Genomic DNA, 12,795 nt, shown 5'->3' with positions numbered 1-12,795 from the left:
TCCTTTAATTAAAGGAAATGCTAAATTCACTTAGAGATTAGTGACAATAAATGGTTTTTCCCCCAAATCAAGTTCATGGAGGCCCTGATGTCTACCCTAAAGTTAAGGTCTTTGTGATTCACAATGTCAAATGCTACAGAATAGGTGGTAATGAGTAAGTCACTACCTGGTTACCATTGCTTCAGTAGGTTGGAGATGGAAATATTGCAAAAGGATAGAGAATAGTGGGTGGTGAGGAAGTGGAGGAAAGTGAAAGAAGGATAAGAGATGGGACAGTAGCTTGAGGAGATTCGTAAGAAGGTTTTGTTTTGGTTTTGTAGGGTGGGGGGATGTGGGTCTGTTTATGATAAATGAGGGAACAAACTAGTGGAAAGAGAAAGATCAAAGAAGCAGGGGGAGGGGAAATTGATCTGGCATTTCAATACCCTGATGGATCTGTGATCTCATCAATGTGAGTGTTCCCTCCAGTGATGCAGAATGGAACCCTTCCCTGCCCTTGTCCTCTATTAAATCCTCCCTGTAGGTCTGCTCAACATGCTAAGGGACTTCCTCTTGGTATCTTCTCTTTTCCTCTTGGCATTGTTAAGGTAACTAATTGAGTAGATCAGGAAAATGTCACTAATATAGAATACCTGTATTTCAGCAAAACATTTCATGAAGTCTCTCATGATATTCAAATGATGAAATGTGAACATGGTTGAAGAAATTGGTCGAAGGGCAAAAATAAAAATAGGAATAATAATAGCTAGTATTTATAGACTGCCTCAACATTTGCAAAGTTCTTTATAAAATTCACCTCACATTTTATCTTAAAACAACCCTGGGAAATAGATGCTATTACAGATGAGGAAACTGAGGCAAGCAACTATTTGGTGATTTGCTCAGGGTCACACAGCTGGTAAGTGTCTGAGGCTGGATTGAATTCAGATCTTCCTAACTTCAGGTATAGAGCTCTACCCACTGTGCCACTAAGCTGTCCAAATAGTTAATCAATTGCTATCAAATTGGAGTAAGGTCTCTATTAGAGTTTTGTATGAATTTCATTTTCTTTATTTTATTAAACATGTTTGTAGTTGATGTCATGTTTATTAAGTTTGGAGAAGATATGAAGCTTGAAGGGATAACTGATTCAATGGATGAGAAAATTGGGGTCCAAAATGATCAAGATAGGCTAAAATGGGATGAATCTGGTAAGATAATTTAATATAGTTTAAAATGGAAAGTCTTACAAATAGGTTATAAAAGGCAACCACAAAGCCATTAGAAATGATGACTGAAGAATTCAGAGAAACATGGGAAGACTTAAGTTAACTGATGTAGAGTGAAGTAAACAAAACCAGGAAAACAATATACAAGACAGGAAGAATGAAAATGAGAAGAACCCTGACACACACACACACATGAAATCAAACACTGTATAAATGTGATGAACAAGTTTGGCCCTAGAGAAGAGTTGAGAAAATGCACATATCTCCCTTCTGAGGCAGCTAGGGAACTTAGTGGAGTACTGGACTCAGAAATCAGGAAGAATTGAATTCAAATTCCTACTGGGAATTTACTTACTATTGCTGTGTGACCCTGGGCAAGTCACTTTTAATTTCTATCTACCTTTGTTTCCTTATCTCTAAAATTAAAATAATAATAGCACCTGCCTCTCTGAACTGTTTGAGATATTTGTAATATAATATGAAATAAATATAAAAGTATTTTGCAAACATTAAACTACTATATAAATGCTATTATTGTTGTTGATCAACTGATTTATTGAGTGAGTAAATTTGCATTTTATTGATTTATTTTTGGGGAAATGAGGCTAATTGGCAGTTCATTTTGGGGATGAACATCTGGGGGGTTTGGTGAACTTCATGTTCAAGATAAGTGAATAATGTGATATAGCAACCAAATAGCCAATGTGATTATAGTCTGTATTAACAGAAGTATAGTGTCTGAACTCTCTCTTGGTCAGAGTATTTCTGGTATTTGGTTATTCTAGTGTTCAGTTCGGTATTTATATAACAATCCCATTTTAGGAAGGATATTGACAAGTTGAACTATGTCTAGAGGAAAGTAACCATGATGATTAGGGGACACAGCAATCAGACTATACAAGGTTCAGTTAAAAGAACTGACTATATCTAGTCTAGGGAGAAGACTTAGTGGGGACATGATAGCCATCTTTAAATATTTGAAGAAGGTATAAACTTATTCTCTTTTCCATAAAAGGCAGCAAGTTGTACTAGAAAGAGTATTCCATTTGGAGTACAAAGACTTAGGTTTGAATCTTGATTCTGCCCTTTACTCTCTGCATGATCTTGGGCAAAAGCTCTTGGGGCCTCAGTTTCTTCATTGCTGAAACAAGGTGATTGGAGCAGAAAGTCCCTTCTGCCTTCGAATTCTACAAATGAAGCTCAGTGAGCAGCACTGTGCCTAGCACTTAGCATAGTTCATAGATGCTTAATCAATGTTTATTGAATGAAATGAATGAATTTGAACTCAGGATAAGGAAGGATTCTTGAAAATTGGAGTTATCCCAAACTGAATGTGCTGCTTCATAAAGAAGCGAATCCCCTCCAATCCTGTAACAGGTTACCCAAAGGAAGCTGGATGATCAACTTGCCAGACATGTTGTACAAAAGATGTGGGCTCTGGATAAAAATGGTGGATGGAATGGCCTCTGAGGTCTCTACCAACTCTGAGATTCTAGGATTTGTCCACAAAAGATGCCTTATTGTATTGCAGTACCCTGGCCTTCCTTCCTTCCAATTTCCAACCAGGGAATAAGGGTTAAGAGAGCTGGTAATTGTGGTGCAATCGTGGTGGTGGTGGTGGCATGGCTACTCTTTTCTGTATACGTGTTCAGGTATGTGGGCTGGGTGTGTAGCTAGTAGGGGATGAGAGTGGAAAAAGATGTTTTGTATTATCTCCTCAAACCCCAGTTAGTCTACATGTGAGTTTATGCATGAATCACTGCCCTCGATCAACTCAGATACTAAAAAGATTTTTTTAAAAGCTATGAAAAAGAAAATGGTGTGAAGTTGTAGCATGGAGCGTTAATTGCTGAATTTTATGCATTTCTGCAGACCAAGCATATTTTATGAAACTATGCAGCTCTATGGAGCCAAATTAGTTTGGTTATTTGTTTGTATTTATTTTATATGTTCTTATGCATTTTCCATATGTGTTTATCCTTTGTCCTTCAGAGATGGTATGTTCCCCAGGGGAGGGACTATTTTTATGCTCTTACTGTAGTAATTCGTGCAGTGAATAGCACAAAGTAGGCATATGATGAAGGCTGAGTAACTGATTGGCTTCATCATCTCTTATCTATTTGCTTGCAATGTTTGTAAAAGATGCAAAATTAAGAAAAGATTAGAGGAGTCTGGGCTCTGAAAGTCTTTTTGGCATTAAATTACCCTGGTGTGCCAAATGTAGCACAAATGGTCCTCTACCGGGAGTCCTCTTCAAAACAGTGGGTGATCAAATAAAATGTCAGTTGCAAATACTAAGTGAAAACAGTGGAGTCAAGGACAATGTGCTTGCAATTGTAGTTTCTCTTGTGTTAGTGATATTATACTGGAATATCTACATATGAGAAATTAACATGCACATAGATATGTCCACACCCATTTGCACTCACATGTATGGATGCAGTCACATAGCCATACATGTGTATATATGTGTTTGGTAGAATATAAATTATTCATCCAAATAAATTATTTAAGCGACTTAACATTTTCTTTTAAAGAGATCAATGGAATCTTGCTATTTAAAAAAAAAAAACATTTTTTATGACATTGCAAAAATTCTAAGGCTAAGAGAGCTTTTATGGGATTAATCCTTTCAAAAATGAATATTTTTGTACATACTTATTATATCACAGATACAACTTTTTTTTTTTTACTGGCAAAAGTGCCCAGCATTTCCTGGCTGTTATATTTATTTATTTTGAGTGGAGGAAGGATTCAGAGGGTTACAAAATAACTTCCATTTGAAAAATCTGATTTTCAGGGGCTGGCCTGGCAGAAATGGCCTAATTAATATAAAAGCAGGTTTTCAAACAACAGTATTCTGATTGAATTGTGTCATTTGTATAATGAGATAAAATAAAGACTATTTTTTATTCAAAATTGATGTGAGTGCAGCAATTATTAGTTCTGTAAACTTTTACATATCAATGGAGTTTGCTTAAGCTTAGCAATATATATATATATTGCTAATATATATATTCAGTTCTCAAGTCCATTTGATGGTGCATGGCTCTTAATCAGAAAGATGTTTCGCTCTTAGAAAATTATGAGGAACTGGTATTTATATAACAAGACCTTAAGACCCTGGGAAGAATTTTAAGGCTTTTTTTATGAAGCTCAGTATGCATTCTTTTGCTAAGTTTTGGCATAGTTTCAATTTGAGACTCCAGTGAAATTCAATTGGTTTATTTTATAATTAAAAACAAGGAAATCATAGTAACAAAAATATATAATGTATAGCACTCGTGTTTATAATAGAAACATCCATAAAGGAAGAAACATGTTCTAACTTTTCTCATTACCCCAAAGGGAATTGCATCTTTAATCACAGAAAGCACAACTGCTTTCTAATTTTGTTTAAAGTGTTTCAGTACTTACAAAAACCAGATCAGGTTATTGTAAATCTAAAGCAAATTAGAATCATTGGCCTCTGCTCAGCTGTATTTAAGGGTACTATGTAAATCATAAATTTAATGGCATACTAAGACACACATCTGTTTCTGTTTTGTAGAAGTTAATAATCTAACTACAGAGTATTTAAACACTACTTTCATTAACTGGAAAATTGAGAAAAAAGATAGACTTGCTTGAGCCATAAGGTATTATAGGACTGCACCCTCAAAGATGTTGGTAAACTCTGTCTAAACATGTTGTTTTTTTTTCTCTAAGAGATCTGTGCCAGGGTCTACCTACTTCTTGCCCCTGTAGGATTTCTCTCTGCTTTGCAAAATATAGTTTAAGTAAACAGGCCAGCATTATCATCACAAACTTACCTGTGCGTAATAGATTTTTTCCCGTTTCCTAATGGAGAGCCAGGAGAAAAAGAACAATAATCATATAAAATAACAAAATAAGTGTTTGCTTTTTCACCCATCCCAGTTTTATCTGACTAATTAAAAGGTTTTTTTTTTCAATTCATGAATAAGAAATCCTTTTAGAAACTGAATTGGAGATATATCCTTGCTTAGGTTTCTTGAATTTTACTACTTTGTAGTTAATATTTGTCTTTGTATCTAATTTAGTTATTATTCTAGATATCAAATTTTATTTTAGCATGCCTTTTTATTCTTTTCATATTAAGCTTATGGCAGAACTGACTACGGATGTGAGGTAGCATTTCATGCTTTTTAATTTTGCATTCTGATTATCAATCAGAAACTGAGCACCACTTTTAGGTGACTAGCTTTTTTTTTTTTCTTCAACATTTCTTTGTTGTCTGAACAATTAGAAATAAGTAACTTCTTTTTGAGTTGTTAGCTCATTCAATTAGAATATAGTGTTAATGAGGTTAATATCAGGAATTAAATTCTATGTAATGGCCAGTTAGCTTTACTGTGAGGAGAGAGGAAATTGGGTGATGGTGGTTGTGTTTTTCTGCAGCTAAAATCTGCACTCTTAACCCTCCTGGTGATTTTACAAATGAATGTCGGTCGGTCACAAGGGGAGCTGGATAAGAGTGTGGATGACTCAGTGTAACTTATCACCATTACTGGAAAAACATCTCAAAGCCTGTGGTTATTCTGGTAGTGATTCTAGAGTGTCACTGTATAGGAATGACTTCTCAATCTCTTGTGGGCCTCCAGTTGTTTGCTTTTTAACAGAAATGGAGCATCCTTTCTTTAAATATCCCAGTTTTCTATTGAATATTTCAACAAAACCTCATCATTACCAATTTCACTTGAGTGCTCCTCTGAGATGTAAGATACATTTTTATAAGTTTCCCAGTCTACATCCCAAACTAAAATAAAGCTATTCTGTATTAATGATTTGGAGTGTTTTCAATACTATTTGACTGTTATATCATCTGCCTAGCTAAAGACCTTATTGGCTGATGCTATATTGTCTTTAAGAGTACAACTTAAAAAGCTTCAATAAATAACAAAATTCAAGATGAAGCTTTCAGAGAGGGAGATATTATTTTATCTTATTAAAAGGTGGCTAGGTGGCACAGTGGATAAAGCACCGGCCCTGGATTCAGGAGTACCTGAGTTCAAATCTGTCCTCAAACACTTGACACTTATTAGCTGTGTGACCCTGGGCAAGTCACTTAACCCCCATTGCCCTGCAAAAAAAAAATAATAATAATAATACCTCTGATAGCTGTGTTTGGGAGGTAGTATCTTAGGGAGCTGCCAGTCTAGCTTGTGTATGGTCATACATCATTTTTTACTAAAATTTATGTAATACAAAATCTTTTCTCACCTATTCTGCCCCTGTTGGAATAACAGTGAAATGGGAATAAAAAGCCAGAACTAAATACATCAAGTAAAATTGTAGTGGGGGCTAGATGCCTTTGTCAGAGTGATTAATTCAATGAAATTGTATATTTTGGGATATGTGTACATGTATGTATATACACACATAATATATGTATAAACTTTGTAGTTATTTTGCTAAAACAAAGTTTCCCAATGAACAAAATATTAGAGTACATTTTATCATAGAATTTTAAAATGTTGGGAGTCATTTGGAACCTTGGAGGGTCTCATCTAGTCCAAGTTCATTCATTCATTCATTCATTCCTATATTCATTCTTTAGTATTTATTAAACTCAACTATGTGTAAGGCACTACAGATAAAACACAAAGACAAAATAATCCTTCCATTTAAGGAGTTTATAATCTACTAGAATATAACTTAATTAATAGACAATATACTACTGTCAAGTAAGTAACTTAAAACTAATGAAATTTCATAGAAATATTAGAAAGTGCCATCTATTTGCATCTATAATGAATTTTTCATAATAGAATACATATTTGCCTCCTAATTTTGTTTCCTAATGCTTACAGAAATATTGAGCAATATTTACCATTCATGAATTATGAAGTGAAATCAGAGATGGGTATTCAAATAGATACCCTTAGATCAGTCAGAAATCCAAGTCTGGGTATATGGTAAAACTGTTACTTACTTGCATTTAAGGATGAAGACTTGTAGTCTACTTTTGGTAGAGTGTCACCTTCTTGAGGGCAGGGATTATTTCCTTGTTTGGTTTTGTATCCTCGGTGCCTGGAAGGTGCTTAATAAATGCTTATTGATTGATGGATTCACCAACCAATTTAGCAGAACCCTCATTACAAAGTGCTGCCCCAGAAAGTGAAAATTCTTCATCAATTTTCACAGAACCACAGCTAACCTTTTTTTTTCATCACACAAATACAGGGTAAGATTTAAAATGACTCCATTTGAATGACTTTAGAAAAGTATGATCATGCCAGTAATGAGGCCAGAGTAGCTAGTCCTTTCCCAAAATACCAAGGTCATTATGCATTAAAAGGGAGGGAAGCAAATCTTTGATCAATATACTTGACAATACACTTGATTACATAAGTTATTTTTTTTACATTAATAACAAACCATTACTGAAACAGAGCCCAAGAGTTCTTGAATACTGAATGTTAACCCTTTGGGGCAAAATCACTATGTTTCAATACTATTGCTGTTGTTGTGTTGTGTCTGATTCTTCGTGACCCTCTTTGGGATTTTCTTGGCAGAGATACTGGAGTGGTTTGCCATTTCCTTCTCCAGCTCATTTTACAGATGAGGAACTGAGGCAAACAAGGTTGAGTGACTTGCCCAGGGTCACACAGCTAGTACATGTCTGACACCAGATTTGAACTCAGGAAGATTAGTTTTCCTTACTCCAGGCCTTGCACTCTATCCACTGCGCCACCTAGTGGTCTTTCAGTAGGCAGCTCCTATGGGCCAAAAAGTTAAGATTATCCTTAGAAATGCATCTTATGTTTTGATAGAAGAATGATATCATGCGATCTATAAGACCCGGAACTGGAATTGGTCAGGGTCTAATACCCTCCTCACAGAGGTAAAGATTAATAGGCCCACAGTAGTGATGTACACAGATTATGGGAGTTGGAGGATATAGTTTCATGGCCCTTGCTAGGTTCATTGACTAATGAATAGCTTTTGTTTCAGAATGGGTAAGAAGGCAGCCGGCAGTGGTCGTGGCAGAGTCAAAAGAAAACTGTATTTAGAGTCAGGGAAACTGTGCTCAGATCACAGCTGTATTGCTGGCTACTGGGCAAGCCTTTGAACCTCTCTGGGTCTGTTTCTTCACATGAAAAAAATGAGGGGGTTGGAACAGATGGTCCCTGAACTTCCATATCTCTAAATTCTGTGGAAAAAAAAAAGTATGATGGCTATAGTAGTCTAATGGGTGTCAAGGTGCATGTATGTGAGTACTTACAGGCAGAAATCGATGGGGACAATACAAAGTTGGGCTTTTAGCAAAATGTTAAATGCTAAATAATTATGAAAACTTTCTCCAGCTATAAGACTATGAACATTCAGTTACATATGCAATCACCAGAGCTAGAACTACAATAGGACTAAGGTTAGTCAAGGAGCACTTATTAAGAGCTTCTTTAGTGTCAGGCCCTGTGCTAAGCACAGAGGACAGGAAGAAAGGCAAAAATATGCTCCGGCATTCAAAGAGCCCATATTCTAACAGAAGGGAGAACGTGCAAATAACTAGGTATAAACAAAACATATACAGAGTAAATGGTACTAGAGTTTTGTGGCAGGACACCAAAATTATGAGAGGCAAAAATTGATCACGTGTTCCTTGAGCAGTTTAGGGTATATATGTATAGGTATAGGTGTGTATCATATATACTATATGTATATAATATGTATAATATAAATATAATATGTATATACATATACATACTATATGTGTATATATAATAAATATATATACATATATATAATAGAGTAATCACTTCCCCTCCTCCTTATTGTATTATTTTCACATCACAAATTATAAAGTTGATTTAAAGGTTATTTTCATGATGTTTGCCCTATGTGTATTTTATCTTGATTGCTCTAGGTAGTAAAAACACTAGTTATGGCTCTGTCAACCATAAGCAACTAGTAAATCTACAAAGTATAGTATATAAATAGCTTACATCAATCTTGTTTAAAAATATTTACATTATTTCAGAGATTGCATCTTTTCATTTTGCACAAGGCTAGAGTTGTATGACCACCCTGGCTAAGATTTGTTCTGAAAAGAGATAGTTAAAAATTGGTTAAATTTGTTGGCTTTGACAAATGTTTTCATATGTTTCTGCTCTCCTGGAAAATGAATTTTGGTTTCATTTGAACCTACATGGCAAGGCTGAAATGTGAAGCAAAACTGGGATCTTTCATTCAGTTCTAGTTGAGCTCAGAGTTCAAATCTAATTTCTCACATGGCACAGAACTGCAGAATGAATACATGTTGCAGTCTTTGCCTTACTTGCAGCAAATATCTCAAAATAATCATGAGTAAGCATGAAGAACGGAGTCTTAGATGAAAATTGGCTCATTTCATTTCTATTTCTGAACTTGAAATGAACTGAGCTTCGCATGGTTTGGGGTTTTCATTTTTAAATTCTCACATATCTCTCAACATAGGCAAAAAAAAAAATACTATCCACAATGTAGACACATTTCTCTCACTATGTCCCTAAAGCAGCAATAGCACAAATATAACACTATTCCTCTTCCCCCTCAAAAATATTCTGCACATGTACACGAATGCATCCATGTGGGCATGCATGCACACATATGTACCTGCACCTCCTGCCCCAATAAAACCACAATTGCATGGCATAACTATCTCCCAATTTGCCAAAAGGAGGAAAGAGAGATTTTGCAAGGAAGATATCTTGTGTTCTGTTCTGTTATGAACTTCACACTATCCAGAATATTTATTAACCATGTCCATTTTCATTCCACTCCAGATCCTATAATTTAAGTTACAAAAAACACTGCCTTTGGTTCACCTATTCATTTTGACATGGACATAAGCTACCTCCCTTTCGACAAAGGTACTTAGATATTACACAAATTTTACAATTGGCAGAAATTTCTGCATCAGAAACAGGCCCATTGGATGAAATTATCCCTCAGTTTCTTGAAGTGACTTAAATTAAAAACATGAGTTTCTACAGTTGGAAAAAACATCCATGGTTAAAATGTTTGAAGCCCATCAATCTCTCTAACCACATAGCTAATGAGTTCCTTCTGTTTTCTTTGAATGAAATCACCGTGAGTGGTTAGATGTTGATTTAACATAAAACAAATGGAAATGGGTGTTTCCTTAGTCATATGTAGAATTTATTTTTAAAAACAATTAGCAAGTATTATGAATAAGTCAATGACTTTACCATTACTTAAATAATAATATAGATCAGGTCATTAAAATTGATTGGAGAGTAGTGAATGCAAGCTGCAGATTTAAAATCTTAACTTGCTAACAGCTGCAGACATTAGTACACCTCTCATTTTATCGATAGCTCTTATTTTTCCCCCAATACCTGTATTAAGAGAAATAAATGAGGTGTCAGGCAAGCTGCATTTTTGGAACTTGTGGTCATATACTATATGCCATAATATTTAAGTGTCCCCTTTTAACACTGTTAGGGGTCCACAGCTTAGTTTTACTAGATTAATGCAAATAAAAATGTTTCTCTCATTCTCTATCTACAAACAAATGGAAGTGTTCATTATTACCTAAGTTGGAAAGGAATGAAAAAGCTCATTTGGTATTTAATATACTGTTATCCAAAAGGGAAAAGAAAGGGGTAAGGGAAAGAGCAAGAAAAACTCAATCCACCAACACTTTTCTAGAGTTAATCTTAGAAAGAAGAAAACAAGCAAACAAAACCTATTGAATCACTTGAACTCCATCATCAGTGAAATAACTCAATATTTTATTTCTTAATAGATATTCTACTCAATCAGGTTAAGTAGCTGTCTATATAGCCAAACATTTGTCATCCCCTGTACTACTAAACCCCTCTCCTGTCTCTTCCACAACCTTCCCCCTTTTGGAATTTACTCTTTAAAAGCACAGGGGAGAGTGAATCAGTGCATATGAGTCATTAGAGCATCAAAAAAAAAAAATGAGGAGACCTGTGAAATTTAGACTGCACTGTCACATACTCTTTCTAAGAAACTTAAATAGAAAAATTACATATGGCCTGGTCTGGGAGAGAAACTGGATTGGACTACCGACTAAGACCACTAAATAAAAACTCCAGCACAAACTGTATGTATGTCCCAAAGGTATGTAGGATTAGGTACATTCATTTCTGAACTCCATATGAGTTTTTGTAAATCATGTACAGAAAAGAGGGCAGGCACAAATACATCATTTGCACGAATTTGTGCAAATTCCATTCTTCTTGCTTTCACATTTTAAGTCTGATTTTATTGCACTAAAACTCTTTCAAAGGGCATTTCTTTCCAACCACTGTTCATAAAGATGGCTCATTTGTGTCAGAGATATTGCATGTACTGTCTGTCAAGAGCTACACATATTACTGGGAGATTTAAAGCAACCATTGCTGAATAAGTGAGGTTTTTTTTTCCTGTCTAGGTTACATATAGCATTCATTCCATCTTAATTATGTCTTCTAAGGCTAAGGGAACCCCAAATGGAAGCAAGCTTAGTACAAAGCCCAGATGTGGGAGGTTCTGCATGTGGCTCTCATGGTGAGAATTCTTAGTTAGAACATTAACACACAAAGTGGAAAGAAATGTGATCCTCAAAGCTGCTCATTTAGCTTGGTGAAATACTACATGGAAATTTCATTATGATTATCAACCTTCAAAGTAATCTTTGTATTGACATTTAGCCCATGTTCTGTTCACTTCTAGGAACAAACTTAAGAATGACAAAATAGGTAACATTCAATTTAGTGCTGTAAATATCTGGCACAGTGACAGCTTATATGAAATTCCACTCACCAAACATCTGTGAAGCACCTACTATCTGCCAAGCATTGTAGATATTTAGACTCTTGCTGTCTGGTGCACACCCTGTGAGTCAAACTTGAAAATAACTGCTAAACACATTGCAGTTTGAAATGATTTCTCAAGCGTGAAGGCTGGCTAGATCCATAGGGATAAGGAGTTTAATAACACATATATGTGTGTACATATATATGCATATATATTATATATACTTTCTGAAAACAAAGCAACCAATATGAGGCATACTTCCTAAGTATTGTTAGAGCTTTAGGGCAGTCAGTTTTTCTTTACAATACATTCCAAAATACATGGCCACATTTCATCACTTTTAGAACCAGGTAAATTATTACCAAATACATCTTGAAACTATTATTCACTTCACAATTTTATTTAAAAACTCAGCCATTTTGAAACTTGAAAAAAAATCAAGGTTTGACTTATTTCCCACATGCATAAAGAAACTTTGCTTTGCATCTTGTTTTTCAAGGGTTATTTGCCATATCTTATTCTGTGCTCTTCAGTGTGGGTCTCTGGTTTGTTGGGCTTGACTGTTTGCTGACACTGCCAACAGAAACGTGCTCAGTGGACAAGAGCAAAAGCAATTTCAATGTAAGGAAATGAAGGAAACAGACCCAGAAGGAAAAAAAAAAAACCCACCCAACGATGAATGCATTTGAGAGCCAAGCGCCTCGTAGTCTCTTTTCCTTCCTTTGCTTATCCTGGTGGGTTTAATCAGAAACAAACACAACATTCAGTGAAAAATTGTCAACAGTGTCAAAGTTTA

The 12,795-nt window shown here is 35.2% G+C and overlaps 1 protein-coding gene across 1 annotated transcript in view; it reads left to right on the top strand.

Annotated features, from left to right (window-relative positions):
• Positions 1–12,795, top strand: part of ADGRL2 (adhesion G protein-coupled receptor L2) — an 869,983-nt gene that overhangs the window by 620,436 nt on the left and 236,752 nt on the right. The gene's annotated exons all lie outside the window — the stretch shown is intronic.

This window comes from Dromiciops gliroides, chromosome 4, assembly GCF_019393635.1.
Source record: "Dromiciops gliroides isolate mDroGli1 chromosome 4, mDroGli1.pri, whole genome shotgun sequence".
In the NCBI taxonomy this organism is placed as follows: Eukaryota; Metazoa; Chordata; class Mammalia; order Microbiotheria; family Microbiotheriidae; genus Dromiciops; species Dromiciops gliroides.
Note: the sequence above shows the minus strand (reverse complement) of the source record. Positions and strands in the feature narration are given on the sequence as shown.